The sequence below is a fragment of the Ceratosolen solmsi genome, unplaced genomic scaffold (assembly GCF_000503995.2).
Source record: "Ceratosolen solmsi marchali unplaced genomic scaffold, CerSol_1.0 scaffold30, whole genome shotgun sequence".
Lineage (NCBI taxonomy): Eukaryota > Metazoa > Arthropoda > Insecta > Hymenoptera > Agaonidae > Ceratosolen > Ceratosolen solmsi.
The window spans coordinates 6,748,253-6,772,252 of NW_011948421.1; the positions used below are offsets into that span (position 1 = coordinate 6,748,253).

General features: G+C 20.5%; 1 protein-coding gene across 3 annotated transcripts in view; it reads left to right on the forward strand.

Annotated features, from left to right (window-relative positions):
• Positions 1 to 11,403: 11,403 nt before the first annotated feature.
• Positions 11,404 to 24,000, forward strand: part of Oatp74D (Organic anion transporting polypeptide 74D) — a 50,454-nt gene continuing 37,857 nt past the window's right edge. For 2 of the 3 annotated variants that reach the window (XM_011498664.1, XM_011498661.1), the window contains exons 1-3: positions 11,404 to 11,624; positions 11,693 to 11,953; positions 20,277 to 20,309. The gene's annotated coding sequence lies outside the window, so the exon portion shown is untranslated. Of the gene's footprint in view, positions 11,625 to 11,692; positions 11,954 to 13,203; positions 13,221 to 20,276; positions 20,310 to 24,000 lie in introns of those variants that run through there. The other variant, XM_011498663.1, reaches the window with a different exon arrangement.

Genomic DNA, 24,000 nt, shown 5'->3' on the forward strand with positions numbered 1-24,000 from the left:
ATTAAAAATTATCAATAAAGTAATGTTCAACTAAGTATATATATAGTACTAATGTATATATAATGCATATAAAATAACATTTTAATATATACTTATATTTTTATGTTATCATTTATTTCAATTAATATTATAAAATACAAATATAATTTTTAATCTAAACTTTCAATTTTTTTAGTGATTTTAATATATAATTTCTACTATATTTCTTTACCATAAAAGATTTACAAAATGGCATTATAACATAATGTATTATAACATATATTATAATTTATTATAATATATAACATAATATATTATAACTTTTATATTTTTCAACATAAAAGATTTACAGAATTGTATTATAACATGAATCATATGAAAATTAATTTTAAGTTCAAGTTATAAAATCGTAAATATATTTAATTTAAAAATTCATCTGAAAATATAAAAAAACTTCTAGTAATTTTCAAAAATTTGTAGAGTAAAGATGTTGTATATATAATTAAATTTATTGTAAAATATATTTAATTAATTAATAATATAGTTAAGAAACATTTTTAAAACAAATTCTGTGACATCGCATTTGCATATTGGAGAGGAGCATGTGTGGTAAAATGGCGAAACGATGAAAGAACACGTACTGTGAAAGATATTTACAATGGTATAACTTTGGAATGAGGAAGCCTCCATCCAACATGTCATTGAAAGAATACCTAAGTTTGGGTTACTAGTTAATTATTTACACTCATATTCTGGACTCGTACTATAGTGCTGTTTTCCGGAAACTTGTTTTTGTTCATTGTTTGTTCGCTTGTAAATGATTCAATGTACTCTACTAATCGAAGACCAATGACAACGGATAAATTTATAGAAATCTAATATTATACTCAATAAAATTAGATATAACAGAGTTTTATGTAAATATTTTTTATAAAATATTTATATTAATATATTATAATTAATCATTTATTTATTTCATTTTTCTAACATATTAATATTTATTAATTGTGATTCTCTTATAAAAAATAATTATTTGAAATATCTTTGTTTAATATAAGTTTAATAATTATAACTGCTTTTTATATGCAAAAAGTAATTCAATAAATAATATGAGCTTACACAAATGAAAATAATTATTGAACTGTGTTTATTTTGTAAAATAAATTCATAGGCACTAAAAAGATGCTTATATTTTATATAATATAATAAGAATACTACGAACAAGTTTCTATTTGTAATATTTAATGATTAAATGAGTAATACATTTTTCTTTTAAATTCAAATTATTAATAATTTAATGACATGATAACATTATTATAAAATATAAACATGTTTCTTTATATTATTATGAATTGATTTTAATAAAAATCGTAAATATAAATAAAAATGTTACTTATTATTCTAATTTTTTTTAATTGATATATATATATATTTACATATATTTTGATACATTAAACACATATTTTATATTTTACTAAATTAATTTATTATGTGATCTTATATATATATATATATATATATATATATATATATATATATATATGTTCTACAGAGTGATAATATTTGCATTTATATTCATTTAATATATAATTGATAGTATATTCATAAGTCAATAATCAAATTTGTGTTAGTTCAACAATTTAGAGACCTCTTATATTTTTTATAGTATGATGTAATTAAAATAAATAGTTCCCATTTGATTGAACCGAAACAATAAACTTACATTTAAAAAATCAACTGTCGTAAATATCTGAAAGAAAAGAATTAAAAGAGAAAAGTCATACTATAAAATTATGGTTTATTAAGTTCATGGATAATTTACCGAAAATTTTTATAATAAGAAAAATTGTTCTAAAAATGCAATAGTATATGTGACATTAAGAAATCCAGGTACTTTTGAATCATAATGTAGTATAATAAACAAATAGTCTTATATAATTTTACAAATGAATCTAATAGATTTATAAAATCTAATAGATTTACATATTTACATAAAGTTTAGTTTTGATGAATTACAATATTGTGATTTTTTAACAATCTAGTAAGTGAACATTGAAGAATAATGAATTATTCTGCATTCTCTATAATAGTAAATTACATAATATTTGTAGGAAGGTAGGTAAGGTAATTGAAACTATTAGAATAGTAAATTTAGATATATTTTGTTCTTATCAATTAAATGATATATAAATTAATATATTGCATTTTACATAATGAATCACGAGATAACTAATGAAAAATGGTGTATTTGATTTATTCATTGTATAGAAAAGTACGTTTAAAAATATTACACAAAATTCTTCTCAAATTACAAATTTTTTGCAAATCACTTTTTCCACTAGGTTAATTTTAAATGAATTTAATTATAATTTTATATTAATTCAGTGCTTAGCAATATATAAAATATTATAGAAATATAAACTATTTTGTTAAATAGATAGTAATAAAATATTTAACAATACACGTGATGTGTTTATTAGAAAATCGTTCTAAACTCTTGTCAGTCGTGAATATATTTTATGTTAATGAATACATTCGAATAATATTATCGAACTCTTTTAGACATTTTTTACAATAAATTATCAGTATATAAAAAAAATAAGAATAGAATAATTTAAGAATAAAATAAAATATAAAGGATATAATAAATAACGACATTGATAAGAGCTAATTTAAATTAAACTACTGTAAGTTTTAACTAAAATAAAACATTGTAATCAATTTATGTATTTTGAAATCAGTACAATATAGATTAAAGAATGAGATATAAAGTAAAAATTTCTGGATGAACTTCTTCACCAAAGAAAACAGATTTGAAATAAAAATTTTATTTATACCAAGCATTTATAAAAATATTTAATCAATGAGATTAGCTATATAAGTAGCATGTAATTTACAAGAAAAAGGTGGAAATAATAAATTATTCTATAAACAGACTATGAAAGGTATTTAATTGGAATTGATATTTCGTGAAAGTTAAAATACCTTCTATTCTGTACACTATGTTCACAATTAGTGTTGTTGAACAAATGATTTAGGAAGATAAGAAAATAATCAAGCATTTTTGTATATTATAAAGCACTTATAATTAAAAAAAACATATTATAAATCATATATTTTGTAAATCGTCAGATAATGTACTAATTATTGAAAACTATCTTTTGCAATATGCTATGACTAGTTTTATAAGTATTTCATTAAAAGTAGTCTGATTTGTTTCCAAAAAATCTTCTATTAAATGTAAAAGAAAGTTACATATTTTCTTTAACAAGAATTAACAAAAATTGAAGTATTAAAGATTGAAAATCAAAATTGAGATTGCCAAACATAATGAATATTGTTGACATGTAATATTCAATTAATCAAAAGCGCAAACTGAATACACTGATTCAGATGTCATATTAAATAATATAATAACTTTTTCAAGCATTACGGTATTAAATAATTGAGATAAAATTTATATTTTATTCTGAAATAGCAGTATAGTGAAAACACTAAATTGAATTAAATTATTAATCGAATTAATTATCTAATAATTTCTGTCTAAAAAATCTTTATAAAAACAGCAATTTAAAATATGTATCAAAATTATTTATTTTTCTAAGATTTAAAATAAAATTAAATAAAATTGAAAAAATAAGTGTTTTCAAGAATACCAAACGTAAATGTATATTATATTATATAATATTTCTATGTACGTCTGTCTGACTTCTATTAAGAGTTACAATGATCCTTTAATATATTTATTGTTCAGTCTCTTGACCTCTTCACATTGACCGTGAAAAAATTAGGCTTGATACGAAATCGAGGTCAAACTTTTATATAATTTATTTGTATGTCTGACAGGCATCAAATAATTGACTGGTACTGAAAACTTATTATTCAATCTCCTAATTCTATTTTGTAGGTTTATTTTTTATATATAGGTTTATATTATATATGGTTTTAATTTATCATTTACTCATTCATTAACCAGTATTTAACTGTTGAGTTAGCTTTTTTAATATTCATATATTATTATTTCTTGCCTTGAAGGAATAATACATGTAAATAATAAATATGATTCGAAATAATTTTTGTTTTAATTCTTTTCAGATAAATTGTTAATAATTATAATGAATTTATTAAAGTTTTTTTTAAGATTATGTTCTTGTAAGAATCGAATCTTTATTTTTGTATAAATAATTATTGCTTTAATATTTAAAACAGCATTTCTGTATATTTGCTTTTCATTAAGTAATATTAATCAACAGTATCATTAATATTTGTATTTCATATATTCATTAACGTTATACAGCTGCAACGAAATAAAATGTTTAAATTATATAAATAGTTATATATTTTCATTTAAAAAGGAAATAAAATTGAATGATTTCTAAAACAATTATGTTTTTATTAAACATCAAAAATTTATATAGCAATAATTATAAATTTCTCTATATTTAAATATTCTAACGTAATTAATATCGAAAATTTATACTTTGAATTTTACAATATATTATGATTTATATCATAATAGAGAGACAGATAAGAATATAAGTTAAAGTAAAAGAAAACGTCAAAAGAGAAAATGCAAGTGCAAAAGTAGGGTGAGAATAAGTAAATCTTATGAAGCTTGCATTCGGGTTCCTTCGTCTAGACGGTAGATGAAGTTACTGGACAAGGTCGATCATCATGATATATCAACATAGTTTATTGAATAAGTCGATGTAATTATATCAAATTTGTAGACATCTATCAATTCAGAAATTTAATACTATATGGTAGTGTTAAATTATTAAGTTCATTGAGAACTTTATCAATTATTATATGTAATTAAATATAACAAATAAATTAAAATAAACAACAATTTAAATTTTTATTTTCGTACTTGCTTAATTGATTTTGATCTATTTTATTATAAATTTTCATAACTTTGAATTTATTGTTTCCTACTAACGATTTTAAAGGAATTTTTTTAGTTAGATTATTTGTTACGCCACTAAATCACAATAAATTTATCATTGTCAATTTTACGTTTAGTCCTCTGATTTACAGTTATTGCATTTTTGATTTTTTGTTTATGATAACACATAATTTTTACTTCTAAATGTTTGTGATTTATATTCATAAAATAATTTCTCATTTTCATCAGATTGGATGAAATAAAAAAATAGAAATTCTGTTTTTATAGAATTTGAAAGAATATCACTTTTTACGAATTTACATATGATGAATAATATATATTTTTGTTATAGTAAAATGTATATATAATTAGTATAAAATATTATGTATTAATATATAATATCTATTGGAATAAAAATGTTAATATGAGAAATTAAACGAATAGTATTAAGTTTGATTATTACTAAATTTGTTAGTAGTTATTTATTAATATTTGCTTAATAGTTCTTAATATTGTTAATTCAATTATTATGAAATATGCTTTTAAAATTCACATCTTACAACAATGGATTGTGTTATATATTGTAAATCTGTTCTGTCTCAACTGAAATCTCCCGCGATTTTCTATTTATTGATAGAATTTATATTGTTAGTTATATGTATATTTTAAACAAGAATATGATTCTAGTAAAAAATATAATATATTTAAATTTTAAATAAAAATTTTGAATTAACGCGAATAAATTAAAATATTACAAAACGTAGTGTGAATCAAAACTTGAAATGGGTACTATCGTTTGTCATAATATTATTCACTATATTTTGAAATTAATTAGTCAGTTTAAACAGCGATAAATGCAATAATATTTATATGCATCAACGTATATTTGTACGAGAATTTATCCCTATTCTGAATGCACATTATGAAGTTGGAAACCACGAAGACGAGCAAGAAACCAGAGCACTTCGACGAATCACCGAAGCACTTGCCAATTTTCATGACCTCACCTACCAAGAGTGCGTTCCATTGATTCTATTGCTGTACAATCATTTGTTGTTTTACAACATTTACTACGTGTACTTAAGATTTACATGAAACTAAATATATTATCATTTTATAACTTGCGATTGAATGTTATTAAATCGAATAAAAATAGTTGAATGATTTGACAATAAATTAATAAAAAAAAGATTACCCGTGTAAATTTTATATTTATATATGGGTTTTATTATAATTATAAAGAATATCAATATTATAATTAATTAATATTAATGTATTAGAAATGAATGATCGATAATTATAATTATATATTCTATAATTTACTTGTTTTTGGTAATATTTATATAAGTTTTAGAGTCTTCTCTTCCTATTTATTATAAGACAATTATAATATTATTTACGTATAGTATAGTCTAATTTGAGAAATCTCAGAAGATACTATTTTAAAAAAAGGAATAAAATTGTTTACAGTTTATATCAGAATTTTTCTATATTCCATGTTAATTCATATGTTATTGATAATTATCAAATTATTCTAATAGTTACTGATATATTTTATTATTTTAATATTTCTTTTTGTTTCTATGGCTTACTATTTTCCTCTCTTTCTCGTTTTCTAATATATACGTTGTCATATTTTACTTTTTCTTTTTCTATACCTTTTTTTAATTAAGTGATTAAAAATAGCATATTATATGTGTATTTTGAATGCTATTTATTATTATTATGTATTACTTGTGATTACAGTATTTTGTAAAAGTATATTAACTTTTATTAATACTTAAATAAAAATTTGGATCATAAAAATATAATAATAAAAACATTTTAATTAAAATAAATAAGAAAAATTTTTATTTCAAGTTTAATTAAAAAACGCAATAAATAATAAGTGGTATCCGATATATTACTACAGCAATAAAATAAAATTTAAATAATGATAAAAATAACAGTTTAAAATATTACGTTTTGTATACTTCGAGTTAAAATATCAATTAAACAGTAACCGAGAAAAATAAATTTTCTGATTTTAAAGAAAAAAAAATATTAAAGCTTAACTATTTAATATAAATGTCAATTTTCATATAAAAATTGCATGAAATAGTCAAATTAATCGTACAAATAATGTTAATAACCAAAATTACATAATTTATTACAGAGATATAAATGCCAATATATATATTAAAATATAAATATAATATAAGAGGTATATTTATTACAATAAATGTCATAAAAAATGTTAAAGTATGTAAATATTTACATTTCTAATTGCATGTTACAATTTTCATATTTTGAAAGATTTAATATAATTTATATTTGACATAATGTATAATTTAAAAATAATATATTTGACCATTCGTAAAGAAAATCTTTCATATAAATAATTCGATACGTACTTCTTCATTTTTTCTCTCTTATTCAATTAAAAATTTTGTTGTGTACAATGTGTTTTGCAATAATATTATTAAAAATATAAATATAAATTATCAGAGTAAATTGTTAGTTATATGAAATATAATAGTTTGAAAAAAAACTTGTTTTAAAACCTTTTGAGATAATTTTCATAAGAATATGAATTTATTATTCGAAAAAAGTAAAAATATAAAAGGAAATAATATAATTATTAATAACTCAAATTGATCTTCCTTCTGGACACGTATTTTTATATACTCATACACTTCATGTACTCTACTTTATTTTTATATTTAAGGTGACAACATCTAGGAAGTGATGTTCTTGAATCTTTTAATCGTATCCTTATCTATATATTGCATTAAATAATTTAGTATTAATTATTGAATGATAAAATGTACATATTTCGATTTATCAAGTTTATAAAATATTTGGAAATTTGCATGTATAACATTAAGTAAAATTTATAAAATATTTTGAAATAATGAAAATGATTTTCAAAGTTTTAATATAAAGTATAAAAAAAATTATGATGTAAAAAAAGCAAGTGTAATTATTTTAAGAAAAATATTAATTACTCTTGAAATATTTTAAAGTGTTTGAATAAATATTTTTATTTACTTAATATTTTGATTATACTATTGAAATTTATATTCTAATATACATATTACATTATTTTATATATATATATATATATATATATATATATATATATATATATATATAAATTAATATAAATATAAATAATATAAAATAAATAAAAAAATATATAATATAAATACGAAATATACATACTACATAATTTTATATAATTATTAAATATTGTATTATAATATTTTACAAAATTATGCGTCTAATTATTTATTATAATGATGGTGTATTAAAATATTCAGAAATCAATGTATTTATTATTTGATTAATATGATGTTAATATTATAACATTTTATAAGAGTTTTTTTAAATTAAGTTTAAGTTATAATTGAAATATATTATTTACAATTTTTATCAATAATAGAAAGTGTTGTTCAAATCGTTGTATTATTCATATACATAATAATTCATTTAACTGTACATGAAGAAATACAAAATTTTTATGATAAATTACAAATTATTATTCATATGAAATTAGAATTTGATTTTATTTAATTTTATTCTTCTCCGTTTACTATTTTGAATCAATTAAATAATTTTGATATATTAAGATGGCTAATCATTGAATTATTTTTAAACGTTGATTGATAGTTGAAGACTTGACATATACTGTAAATAGGGTTTACACATTGATAACTTTTGGCAAAAGCATATCGTTTATTGAGAGAGTACCAATTACATAAAAATAAATCTGTTATTATTAATGTAAATTATATGTCTATAATTATTTATTTAAAGAGAAGTTATTGATGAGGTGCCGAATTATACTATAATATACAAAATTAAATGTTTTTTAATATTGAACAACGATTAGAAATAAATTGATACTTAGGTGGACTAGCGTACAATTAATATTATAAGACAATTTAATATTACAAATTTTTTCAAATCTAGGATATCATTACTTTAGTCATCAAAATATAATTTATTTTTATATTTAGTTTTTTAATGAACGTAATTAATAATATTTATTCATTAAAGTAATTTATTATTACTATAATACTACTTTCTAATCCATTGTATTTAAAAATAAAAGTAAAATCTTATTATTTTCAAATACTTGCTTTATTATTCACACAATGGTTTATATTTATATGTTTAATAATAATAGTCTATGAAATAGATGCACCCTTTTCAATAATGAAATTCAGTCAATACTTAATATAACCATGGTCATATAAAATATTTTAAATGCATGAGTATTGAAATATGCAATTTTATTTCAATTTTCTTATTGAAAATTCCTTTTTCAGATATACATCAAAATATATCATCAAGAAATGAATACTTATGGTGCAATAAATATTTATAAAGTATTCAACTTTTAATACGTGTATTTCATTAGACCCACGCACACGCACACATATGTTTACATATTTTTATACATAATAACATGCATATGTATATATACATATATGGGTATACATAAATATATATATATATAATATATAATGCTGATTTTTAGCTATGTAATTACTTGATATTTTGTATTTATCTCTATGTCTATTATAGTTAAACGTACTTTTTGTGTACACCGATTAGTATTATTGTTTTACTTTATAAGAGCAGTGAAAGCTTTTCTTCAATTTTTTAACGAGTTTAGATTTGCAATGTATTTTAAAATCATTTTATATGAATTTAATATTAAATATACATTTAAATAAATTTATGACAAATACTAAATTTGAAAATAAATGATTTATTTTTTAGAAATATGTAGAAAGTTTCAATTTTCTATAATATAGAGATATGGTAAAATGAGGAAAAATATAAATTACATCTATTGAAATTTTATAATAAAAAACTCACTAAATATGAAATTTGTTAGGTTCTCTATAAAATAAATTCTCTATAGAATTAAACATAAAATTTGCTGTAAATTCTTTCTTGCAAAGAGATTATTTAATATTGAACTTATAAACACATTAAAATATAAAAAATTCATAGACTTACAGCTATCATTAATGATAAATCATTGATTTAATATGTGATATTTATAAATGAATGATTTTGATAATGAAAAAGTACCTGTGTAAAATTTTTATTCTTTTACCAAACTAAATAAATAAATATTTTTAAATAGTTCATTTTTAACTTAAGGGGTTTGGTTGGTTTTGGTTTGGTATACCAATATGATATATTTCATTCACTACACTTTATTTTCATATCTGCTAATATATGAATATTTCATATTTTAATGAAATTAAAATTCTAACAATGTTAATAAATAATGAAGAAGTTTGAATTATCATGAATATAACTTTAACACATACGCATTTATATGTTAAGATACTGAGTAAGTTTCATATAATTTATTATATAATAGGTAATGTATATATTTTATGTATACATTACAATTTTTAGATTTCAGTGAATTAATGTTGCTTATATAGTACTTATATATTATATTTCAAGAATAAAAAATGAAGAAATAAAAATAATATTGATATTTTATTGTTGTATTAATCTTTTTTTACACTAAAATATCGTCATAAACGCTAATCTTGCTAATGCACATATACATTTGGTTGTATAAAATAAATATATTTATAGCAAAATATAATGAAATAAAGTCGATTGACTTTATTCTTTAATTGTGACAAACCTTTTATATTTAATTATAAGAGATGACTAGTGTAACATGTTTATCTTTAATTATAATAGAACGTGTTAAAAATGGAGTGAATGGTTATTGTTAATGGAGAGAATGGAGATGAAGTGTTATTGAGAATTGATTATATCAACTATCGCAAAACGAAACTATTAAAGGAAAACCAACATCTTTTAACAAAACTAAATACTATATATAATAAATTAAAATGTACTTTTTATAATTAGTATACAAACCAATTATGTCAAAATTAATGATACTTACTTAATAAGTGATTTAATATCTATATATTTATAAGTTTTATATTACATCTTAATTTATAGTACATATAAATATATTTGTTATTACATATTGTATATATTTACTATTTAAAATATGTCTCTATTTGCAAATTTCATCATTTACTATTAGATAAGTAAAGGAAGGTAACTCTTATAATATATTTTCATAAGAACGTACTCTTATGATATATAGGTATAGAAAGGTATTCTTACGATATTATGAATAAAATATTATATTTAAATAATAAAGAATGATAAATAATTAATAATATATAATAGTTGAAAAAATTATACAAAATTTTGATCATATCTTTAAAAAGTTTTTTTTTGTATGTTTGATGATGTGACACTTTGTCAATGCTGTAAGTATACTTTCAGAAAACAAGGAAATGAGACAAAGGTGGATGGATTCGTATCCAGTGTGATACAAATAGTAATATGTAAGTGGGGAAAAGGGAGGGAGAGAGATGAGAAAGATAAAAGAGAAAAAGGAGAAAGAGTTTCAGTTTCATTTTCGCCTCGCTTACTCTTGTCACTCCATCGTGCGCACGCATACATTCTCACGGTGGGGTGTACAACTCCAGACTGCGGCATCAGTAGCGTCAAATCAGTTGCACGCGAACCGCGGTGTTGCGTGGGTCTATTTAATTTTACAATTATTGTTTACCTTGAGTTGTATGCATGAAGGCTTCCTTCTGTCAATTTGAACTTATATCGTTACACCGTGTATATACAACATGTTTTGGTTATTCATAAAAAATTTCTATACGGTTACTCATTGCCAACCTACATTATATGGTAATGAACTGTAAGATTTTGGAAATAATAAAAGTAATAAAAGGGTGAATTATTTTTATTCGAATTGTTATTTAATAGAGAGATGAAGGTGCAACACGACAAAAATGTCATTATTATTAATATTGATATTTACCGGTATGACAAATTCCGCTAATGAATAAATAAATTAACTTAGTAGATATTAGAAATTAACAGAAGAAATTAGAGTAAAAGTTTCGCGTTAAATTTGGCACGCAAAAAGCTGTAAAACGATAACGTTGGGAGAAGTGGAAGGGATGAGGTGATGCTACTTTGGTTCTTCTGCGCCTGTGACAAAACACGCTGTGCGCCGAAATCTTAGTAAGTTTATAGAAACAAAAACGGTTGATTCCGTCAATTATTGGAGTAGTAGAGCTGTATTGAACGATTTTCATTACTTTTGATTATAGGTAATGTTGTTTTGGAATCTAAAAGTAAGAGTTTGAATACAAAAATATTAATTTGTAAAAAATTTGCTATATTTAGTTTGACTTTAATTAGTTTAATAGTGAATACATTCTCTTTCACGAATTATAGTTACTATAAATAAATAAATGTGGGTGTATATATGTGCGTAAATGTATGTATGTGCCCTTATGAATATGTATATATATATATATATATATATATATATATATATACACACGTGTGTGTGTGTGTGTGTGTGTGTGTATATTAAACGTAAAATATTATTATTCTTGACTCGTAAATTTGAAGGTAGAATATACCATTAAAAATGTAACTAGATAAGAGATAATTGCAGCTGCTAAGTCGAGAAAACTATAGTTACTAAACTATAAGAAACATGAATGATCCAGCATGAATTTCGTTCATTAAAAAAAACACAAATCTGAAAACGGGGAATGGATGCAAAATATAGTAGATTTAAAAGCGGATTATTATTAAAAGTGCTGAAGTATATCTTGCCAATATCTAGCTGATCATCAATTGACTAGCTAAATCTAGTATTAATTACATACGTGAATTAAAATCATAAACACTATTTTAAGTTGATCTACAGTTCTGAGATAAATTTTGAACTATCCAAAATAATAACGCATTTGATAAAATTTTCGCATATATTCTAATGTGATATTAGACACACATCCTAACGTGTATCAGCAAAGGATCAAGTAAGTGTTAAGAAGAGGAATTTAGAAAAAGGAAACGGGAACACGAAGAGACGAAGAAGACGATGAGTTAAGGGAAAAAGCGTGGACTTGCAAAAGAGGGAGAGGCACGACGGATATCTGCAGTTGCGAGAGAACAGCAGCGCGTCAGAAAGCGTAAATGAGAGTGTATTCAGTACCGGTAGCATCGTATATACAGTGGTGCGTGTGCTGTACTTATTTTTGAAGAGTAGCGCGCGAATAGGAGGACGAGAGAGAGAGAGAGAGAGACAGACTGACTGACAGACAGATAGTCAGACAGACAGATAAAAACCTAGGAACCCATTTCTGAAAATGAAAGAGAGAAGAGTTAAATGTATGCACATGTGACGGGCGATGACGCGTCCTCCAAAGAGAACGACCATACGACGTTATACTGGCTTCAAAAGAATGCAAGTGCAACTTTAATTGTTTCACAGGTACCTAGATGCACTATATTTTAATCTTCTTTATCATTTTTTTCAAAACTTTTTCCCATTAATTATTCGGAGAAAACATAAACTTCAAGTGAGTTAAGGAATGTGTAGGGTATCAGAACACGATATAATGTATTAAATTATTAAGCGAAATAAATTAAAGGATTATTGAAGAAAAACATTTACTTTATCAAGAATTTTCATATACTGATATTTTAATATTTTATTAAATAATATAGAAGTTCACGTTATTATAAAAATAATATTATATAAAAAAACGTTGAATTATAAAGAACAGTTATTAAAAGTAGCTAAGTGAAATTATAACAATCTTTTAATTTTTAAAAGAAATAATTAATCTTATTATATAATTAAAATGATTATAATAATAATAAAACTAATTTAAATTAAAATAAACATATTTTACAATTTATCAATCATTTTAAAAATGTTAATAAAACTTTTATAAATTTATAAATTCTAAATCTGATAAAATAATATAATATAATTTATAATAAAAATATTTTTTATGTTACTTGGTTATAATTTAACTGCACATATGTATCGTTTCAGTTGATTAAATTGAATACTAAAAAGAAGCGATGGTATTTACTTAAACAAAAGTTATATAAAACCAAATGAAAAATTCATTTGTACATGATTTTCAATAGGGTAATAATTATATAATTCAAGTAATCCATAAAGTTATTACAAATTAAAAAAATAATTGGGTATTGTAAACTATTCAGTACGGCTATAAGTATATAATATATATATATATATATATATATATACTACCATTTTTCTATTATTGATTGTATAAATCAAAGCTTTTATACACAAAATTTAGATTTTTTAATAATATATTAACATAAAAAATTCCATTTAAATGAAATGAATTTTAAATGAAATAAAATGTTTTCATACTACTTTTGGGCTTGTTGTTTCTGAAATTTAAATTTAATGAGTAGATTTTGTATTTGGAATTATGAAAAATTATACAATTTACAATTAACTATATTATAATAATTCATTCTCATAAATAATTTTTTAATTATGTTTCTCTTATTTTAATTTATTGTAAGATTTATGTTGTATTTTGTAAGTATTAATCGCAAAAAATAATAATATAAAAATTAGTAATAAATATTGACCATAGTAATACATTAACAATTCAAATTTATACCAACTTTGAAAGTATTATATCTAATAATCTAATGTATTAAATAGCTTTAATTATAAATTTATTAACCTTGAAATATTTTATTATTTAAATATAATTTGTAATAATATTTAAATGAACTAAATATTGAACGATCGTACTTTCATTAGTGTAATCTATATATAAATTACATAGATTTATGAAAATTAAAATTGGTATTATAATATATATAATTCTTAATGATTAATGTTTTATTCTAAAATAAAAGATGATTTAATTTATTATTAAAATTTACTTTGTAGTAAGTACATCCATATAAATCTTTAAATTAAAATTTTCCGAATTATATCTATATATCAATTTTTCGAAATAGATCAAATCAATAATTTTCTTTCGCAAATAACTATTTCTAAAGGGAATTTTGTAAAATTAATATTAATGTGTAGAAACATTTATAATACATCTACAACAATCTTAGAGAATACTTACTTACGTATTATATAACATTTAATATAACATAAATGTAATATTTCTATTAAATTATTGAATGTATGATGAGAATATAAGAGATTAATAGTAGAATTATTGTATCATATAATCTTTTATTTAAGAATTACTTTAGAAGTTGGTATCTGTGTTTGTAGCTTAATTTTAATAAAAGCGAAATTTGATTTTTAATTATTTAGAATCTTTGATAAAAAATAAGATCGAAAAGGAAAAAATATACATACATTATTTTTTAAATATCTAAAATGTTTTAGGATCTTTGTACATTACTCATTAATTTTTGCTGTGTTTAAATAATTACTTTTCATTGCTATTTCTTTGTTTTTTGTTTTTCTCGAGATATATAACCTATAAATAAATAAATAAATAATTTTTTCTTTGAAAGCAATAAAATTTTATTAAAGACAATCATTTAATTATTTAAATATAAATATAAGTATTACTTAATTTTAACACTATTCCTTCAATAATATATACTCTGTTTATTGTATGCATCTTCTTTGATTAGTTATTTTTCAAGTTGAATACACATGAATACATGGAAATTTAATCAGAAAAAAGGAAAACTTTTCATCAATATATATTAACAAAACTTTTGTACGTTGCGTGTGATAGGTAAACGCACATAATACTTACCAAATTAGAAAAAATATAAACATAGACACGACTTGAAAAGAGCAAATATTTTGTTTTTCAGTTGTATCGCAATTCTATCTAGTTTTTTGACAGGTGTTCATTGTTTATAATATATTGTAATTTAATATATCAAATCAGTATATAAATAAAAATCTATTGTTTTATTTCATAACAATTGATAATACTTAAACAAACTTGTTATTCATGCGTAAGCACAAAATGTTAGTTTGATTAATTTTATGTTTATCTATATGGTTCTTTCAATCAGATTATTGTCATTTTTTAAAATACTTGAATGAAAAAATGTTTGAATTTACAAAAATGTTAATTCAAATTGATGGCAGTGATAATTACCATTATGCGTATATTATTAATTATTATGTAGACAAAATTTCGGCACTATAAAGAAAATGTATAAGAAGACTTTTTCAATGATTTGATATTAGATTTTATTTTAATTTAATTTAATTAATATTAGATAATTTTATTAGTATAATGAAAACATGAATTTTGCGTAGGTAATGTTTTAACTAAGGACGATCTAATAAATGAAGAAACTGTCTTTCTAAAAGAGATTATTAATATTATAAATAGATATTTTAGAAATTAAAAGCAATTTAGACAATATATTATAAAACCATATACTGCCAAGAGCAAATGACGTCGAAATTGTTTTAAGAGAAATCAACCGAAAAGAAATAAGAAGTCAATTAAGAAATAATTGAAAAAATTATAAATAACAGAACTTAATTGAAAAATTAATGAAAGAAATATAATAGAAAATTGACAAAAATATCAATAAAAAGATTCTATATAATTATGTGAATTAAATAATAAGAAAATTTCATGTAATATGTATATGTTATTCTATAGGTTTCTCAATATCAAATTAAAAAAATTAATTATTTAATAAATAAAAGAGTAAATAATTATTATATGATCATAATATTTATTCATAATTTTCATTATTTAAAATTTATTAGGAATTACCATTTTTTAAGCAAGATATTTTTATAATAAATGTAAGTCCAAAAGTACAACTATATTTTTCTTTTGTACATGATGCTGGAAGTAGAATATGTAATGTGATCATCGCTATCTTTTTGTAGACGCAGATTTCGTATCGACGCCTTGGCCTACATTCATTCATGAGTATACAACAGTATACGTCCATTTTTTGTATTTGTACATTCACATATATATATATATATATATATATATATATGTAATATAGCACTTGAAGAGTATATTTACATTGAATTGGTTTAGGAACTTAACGTTATTCATGTAAAAAACATGTCATTAATTTGTATATGTACGTCATTCTTAATGGACTATATATTATTTTTACTTTACGTATCTAAAAAAAATGAAAATATCAGCCAAATATTTTATAAGATCGACGTATAGTTTTTAAATATGTGAAGATACAGTACTTTATTACGTCACCGCTCAAGTAATGGATAATAAATATCATGATTGAAATATAATAGCATAATTTTATTGTAAAATCTTTTTAAATGAAAAATATTCATTTAATTCTATTTTTATATTTACTTAATTTACTTTATTAGCATCTATGTTTTGTTTGAAAATTTGCTTAGTATTTGATCATATTAGTATTTAAATTATCTTATAAGTCAATTCCTAGTGGGAATTGAAATGTATTTTTAATAATCTTTATTTGCTTCTGGATGGTAATAAATTAATATTAAATATTTTGAATACATTTAAAAAGGAATTGATTTTGAAATATTATAGGCATAAATTTAAAAGGATAATTTAAAAAACTTAATCAATATTTGTTTTATATAAATAAATTTAATATCTAAATATTATTTCACTCAAATTCTATTTGATTAAATTCATTTTTAAAATAAATTACTATTTTCACCAACAATTTCAAATTACATTATTTTATTAGGTCAAATTATCTTTTTATATTTAATAGCAAATTAATTTATATTTAAATATTAATTTAATTTGGGTTAATACTGCTCTTTCATTTTATTATAGTAAAAATTGATTTTTTATAATGAATGTATGTTAATTTGAAAAATGTACAATACAGTATTCGGTGAAATTTATGATTAAAAAGAATGAACATTTAAAGACTAAAAAAAGTTTTTATAATTATTTCCTTATCTTCTTAATGTTTATTTACATATAAATCATTAATTAGTTTTAATCTAGTGACTGTATAATTTTATGTAATGTAGAATTTATTTTTATAATTTTTACAGAGTAAGATTATTTTATTTAGATCAAATTTTAAAACTTTATTATGTATTCCATATTAGTATTGTGTTAACATAGTATGATTGTATTAAAAGTAATTTTATTTACTTATAATAAATATATGCAAATTAAAAAAAAGATTTTTTTATACAATTCAGTTATATCAATTTAATTATATTAGTAATAAATTTATGAAGAAAATTTATGTATTTAGTTTAATTACTGAGATATGTGATTATGAAATTCCTAAAAGAAATAATGAATCACACATGATTGTATATGAAAATGCAAGAATAAGAAAATAAGAGATAGAAACACAGCGACAATGTTATAAGATCAGTATATACTTTTCAATCATGTGAAGCTGTAGACTATTGCTTGACAAGCATTACTATTTAGATATTAAATTTCAGTCAAAAACAATCTATTAATATAATAAGATGTGATTAATATAATAAGATACAGATTTATAAAATGTTTTTAGAAGAAAGATCATCGTTTAATTATATTTCTATATTTAATACATTTACTTTTTTAGTAGCTAATATTTAAATAATTAATTATATTTTTTGATAATATTTTAATATTAAAAAATGTTTTTGATTTTTAAACAAATGAAGTTGTAATACAACAATATTGAAATAATTAGACATATTAATATAAGTAATCAGAAATACGTTGATTCATTTTTTAGAGCAGTAACTTAAAAACTTTTTGTCTTGAATTAATTAACTAACTTCTTCACTAAAGCCAAATATTAATTATAAAAAATTAATTTTAATAACATCATTTTATAAACTTTTCGATTGTGTTATTTTTATTTTTATTCACTTGTACTAAGTAAATAAAATTACAAATAATGAAAAAAAGGCATTGTACTTATAATATTTTATATATGATCGTGAATCTTCTTAATGAAAAATTATAATTAATAAAGTTTTGATGATATCAAATTGTGTGTACTGTGCGTAATTCCTAAAGAAAGCAAATTTATATTAAATTTGTTTGTATTAAAAATAGATTTTAAACGATAACATATTAAGAGATTTTTAAATAAATTGAATTTTTTTAGTGAATATTTTTATCGAAATAGATTGCACGATACTTAGTGTCAAGAACTATTAATATATTAAATAATTTATTATTTTATTGGCTTTATATTGCAATTGAAAATATTTTCATAATTGAAAAATATAATTTATATAATTATATATTTGTATGCAATAGATTGAAATTGCATTAAGTAAAAGTTTATTGTTATATACGTATCTGTCAAATAGATTTAAATTGTTAATATATATATATATATATATATATATATATATTTTTTTTTATACAGAATTTTAAGTATATCAATCATAAACTACAACTGATAAAGCCTACAACTGATTTATAACAATTTTTCAGTAAAGAAAAGCAGTACATACGTGTCAAAAAAATTCATTTGAACTAGTTTTTAATGAAAGTTTTTGATTTCATAAATAATAATTTATTCGATAGATATTTCGAATCTAAAATTTAAACAACAATGAGTTATCTAAAATTTTATTTAGGTTGGTCTTTTATTTAAATATATATTCGTTTGCAGTAATTGAACATGGTTAAATTCTATGTTTATTATACTTTTCAAATTTTTAGATTTTACCATGATTTTAACTACGATCAAAATTATGATAACCCTTATTGGTTTTTCAGCACAGTATAGAGTAACAGAAAAAGAATAGTGATGTTTTATCAGAATTTTTTTAATATAACGAAAGATATCCTGTGTATTTAAGCGTAGCGGAATAATCATACGAACAATAGTTTTTCCTTATAAATATTTTAAAAACTTAAAAGCGCTGTTTCTAAACCTGATTTTACAATCGGTAGATAATTATATTAAAAAAAACCTGAATAATTGCTCTAATTTGTATTCTTAAAATATTTACTTTAATAAAATAATATTTTATTTTAAACTATTTTATATTTTAATTGGAAACCTTTTAAAAGGCCTCAATTAAAAATATCCCTTATTCTTGTAATTTTATAAAAAAATTTTCGTTGTAAATTTAAATTAAATTGTATAAATAGGAATTATAATAAATATTTATTACATCCTTTTTTTAAATAATTCGTAAAAAGTTGCAAAATGCTTATTCTACGAATGATTAAAATGTTTTGTGTTGCACTTTGAAATTTTATAGTGTTACTTAATGTATTGATTATCGATATTTTGAATTATATCGTATTTTCAACTGTTTTTTAAAAGTACTTGAAGTTTTATAAATCAATAAAAGGATAATATTTGTTTTAAATTAAGAATTTTTATGAATTTAATAGATTTAAAATTGTAGTATAGTAACATTGAATATTGTTTAATAAATAATAAAATAATTTTAATATTTATATTTTTTATTTATAAGGATTGAATCATTTTATTTGAATAAAAAATTGCTTAAAAAAATTTTACATTTTTATTTTTAGAAAATACTTCAATATTATATAATTAACATACATATTTTATTCTGTTTTAGGTGAGAGGAAATATGTATTCAGTAATATCGTTCGTGAGTCTAATTTTTCTGTTGTTTATGTAAAAAAGTAATCTATTATTTATTATATACAATTTGAAAGGTCTACAAAAACAAATATGTAAAGAGTCATAGTTTTTAAATAAATAACAATACTAATAAAATATTAATTTCCTAAGTAAGTAAAGTATGTAGTAATGACATACTTTGGGTATAAAATATTATTATTCTAATTTTTTTTTATTTAAATGATCGAGTAATTTAATTTTCTGGGTGTATGTGTTATTAATGAACAAATAATTTTAATTTTATATGGGATCTTTTATATCACAAATTTTTAAATTACATATTTTTTTTACCTAATCTTAAATTTTGTTCAGAACATAGTACACAAAAGCTGTATTTTCATTTAACTTGATAACCTTGTGATAGTTGTTTGACATGCTAACCATATCATCGAGATGATATTCTTATTAAATATAAATAATGCTGCTTCGATTAAATTAAAAGATTTATTTTATGGAACAGTGTTATTTTGCTCATTCCACGATAAATTCGTGAACGTATGTTATTAATTCAAGAAAGAAACTTTTACTATTTTATTATAACATATGCTATATTTATTATAACATATACATATATTTATTATTATTCTAATCAATACATGAAAATATTTTATTTCATAAAATAAAAGAAAGGGTCCAAAACATTTTTTCAATCAAATTTATAATTGCAATAGTTATATAAGTTTTACGTTTTAACGAACAATGTTATTTATTTTGAGAAATAATTTCATAATCAAGTTTGACAAAAAATTTATAATCAATTAAAAATTTTATATATTTTTTATATAAATCTAATATTGTAAACAATTAGTTTTTAAAATATATTATATATAATTCAAAAAGTAAATTGTATATTTTCTTAATGTATTGTTTAAATTTTTAATTCTTTAACCTTCAACGATATACGTTTTTTGGCCTTTAAGTGAATCCTATAGATTTTTTGACACACAAGATCAGACTGATAGTATTGAAATCGACTTGAAATTCTCAATATTCGATTATTTTGGACTCTGCGTGCGGCATTTATATTTGCAAAAATAAGATAATGATTATTAAAATGTGATTATTTTAGGTCTAACAATAATAATAATATTATAATATAACTTTAATTTTTTATTTTGACATTTATTTTTATTAATAATTCATATTTATTATACAAATTATTTATTTCCATCAATATAGTGATAATATCAATAAATCAATATCAATTTTATATGTAAAAAGATATTTATAATTATAAATGATATATATCTTTATAAATTATCTTCAGAATTCAATTTAACTTTTTAGAATTTCAAGTAAATATTTCATGTAGATTACTTTATAATACTTTCATATTTCAAAATTTTTTTTTGTATTGTACAAATATAATGTTTATTTTAATTATTGTAATTCAATTTTAATAATTGTCAATATTGTACTAATTGTACTATTGACTTTAAAAATAATTGTACAATAACAATTTATTTTGAAATATTTTTTAATTTGTAAAACGTTATAACATTTAATAATTTTTCATCTTATAGTTTATTTACTGTATATTCATTCATAGCAAATAACTTTTATATTTAGTCTTATTTATATTGCTTCAATTTTTAAAAATTTGCATATAATATATTGCATATGAATTACATAAACATATGTGATATATTCAGTTATTAAAAAAATTCACTTAAATTGCACTGCAAATTATAAAACTTGTACAAATTTTAATAAATTAAACATTATATTTAAAATATAATATGTAATAATTACTTTAAATTTTAATCGAATCATAAAAAATATTATTTTAAAAAATCAATAAATGCTCTATACCATAAACTTCTATTTTTATATTGTTTGATGCAATGATTCTATCCTGACAATTATAATAAAAAAATATGTATGTGTAAATTTTATAATTGTAAATTTAATCATTCATAATTTATATTTTATTTCATTAGAATAAATATGTAAATAGAAATTTGAAAATATTTTTATAATATCAAAACTATTAAATTTTTTAATATTAGAATCCTTATTAGAAAGAAATAAGTTAATCAATTGAAATATTATATGCTTATTACTTTAAAAATTTATAATTTATGAATTTTATTTTTATGTTCTAAGGCGAAAAATAAATAAAAAATAATTACACAAAGCTATAAAATCTCGAATCTTATTAGTAATGAAATATGACGTCCTGGGACTTCTTTTATCTTTTACAGTATATGAATTTTTATAATTTTATCGAAATGTTATTATTATATCAAATATAACACCTTAAATTGGATGTCTGGGTTTACGTAGGAGATTCTAAATATATATTTGCCCTTTTTTAAAATATTCTTTTCTAAATTTCTTTTCTAAAATCTTCAATATTCTGACATTAGAAAATACTGTATATATTGTTATTATGTTATATACTGTGTTTAGCAAGCGGAAGAGGAGATCTAAATTAAGACTGCACTTGCAAATACGTTTGAGTTCTGCCTTACATTATCTATTCACAACAGCAGTGTTGATTATAGGCTATTGAACTAGTCTTGTTAGAGTCTATTATTCATAAACCAATAGAGAAAGACAAAGCATAATACAAACAGATCCACTGCATATCAAAAAAGAATTGGGAATATCCAAAAGGAATAATGTTGAATAATGATTCTTATGGTTCACATAGAATTATATACACTTAGAAGCAAAGAGGTAGAGAGGAACGCAATGTAGTTATGCAAATCCAAGTAATGCTTCAAAACGTAGATTAATTTATTTCCTTTTTTTTTATCATTGTGAATTAACTTTATATGTACTACATAGTTTTGATAATTAAATATAATTAAAAATGTATATGGATGATTGATTTTAAAGAGTTAACTGAATTAACAATTATATTATCTAACATAATAAATTATTAAATTATTATTTGATTTTTTAAGAAAAAATTATATTTATAATTAATTTAAATATTTAAAGATTAATATATTCTTCAAAATTTTATAGTTCCATTATGTTAAAAAATGTTTATAGTTAACTTTTTTTTGAATAAAATATTCTGCTAGTACTGTTATCCGATATTTTTGAAGATATCGATTAGTTATAAATAGTATAATTAAAATTAAACATGCTACAAATAATAAAATATAAAAACAACTATTCATATGAAAAGTGATTGTTTTAGTTGATTGTACACTTAAATCTGGGTAATTGATAGATTCAAAACATTACAACGATGAATGAATTAAAATAAATTTAACCACAAAATGAATAAAAGTTGTATTGATTATAACCTAACTGTTGGCGACGTCATCACCGTCGTACGCAACACTGATGCAAAAGCGTAAACGTGTTTTCAGTTTGAGGATGCCTTGTTCTACTTCTTTCACTCTTTTTCTCTTGCGCTTTATACTACCTCCCTCCGACGCTTTTTTGGTGTTTCTCATTCATTTTTGTATCCGATTGTGTTAATTTAGTTTTCATAAAAAATATGTATATAAAAAAAACAAAAAAAATCAATATATAAATTATTTGAAAGAACTTGAATTAAAAATAGATTGATAAGCGACAAACATTTGAAGAAAGTTTTTCATATAAGATTTTAATTAATGTATTGATTTCTGATAGCTATAAATTTCTTTATGTTTGAAATGAGAAAATGAAAAATCTAAATATTTTTTCCTGCAGTT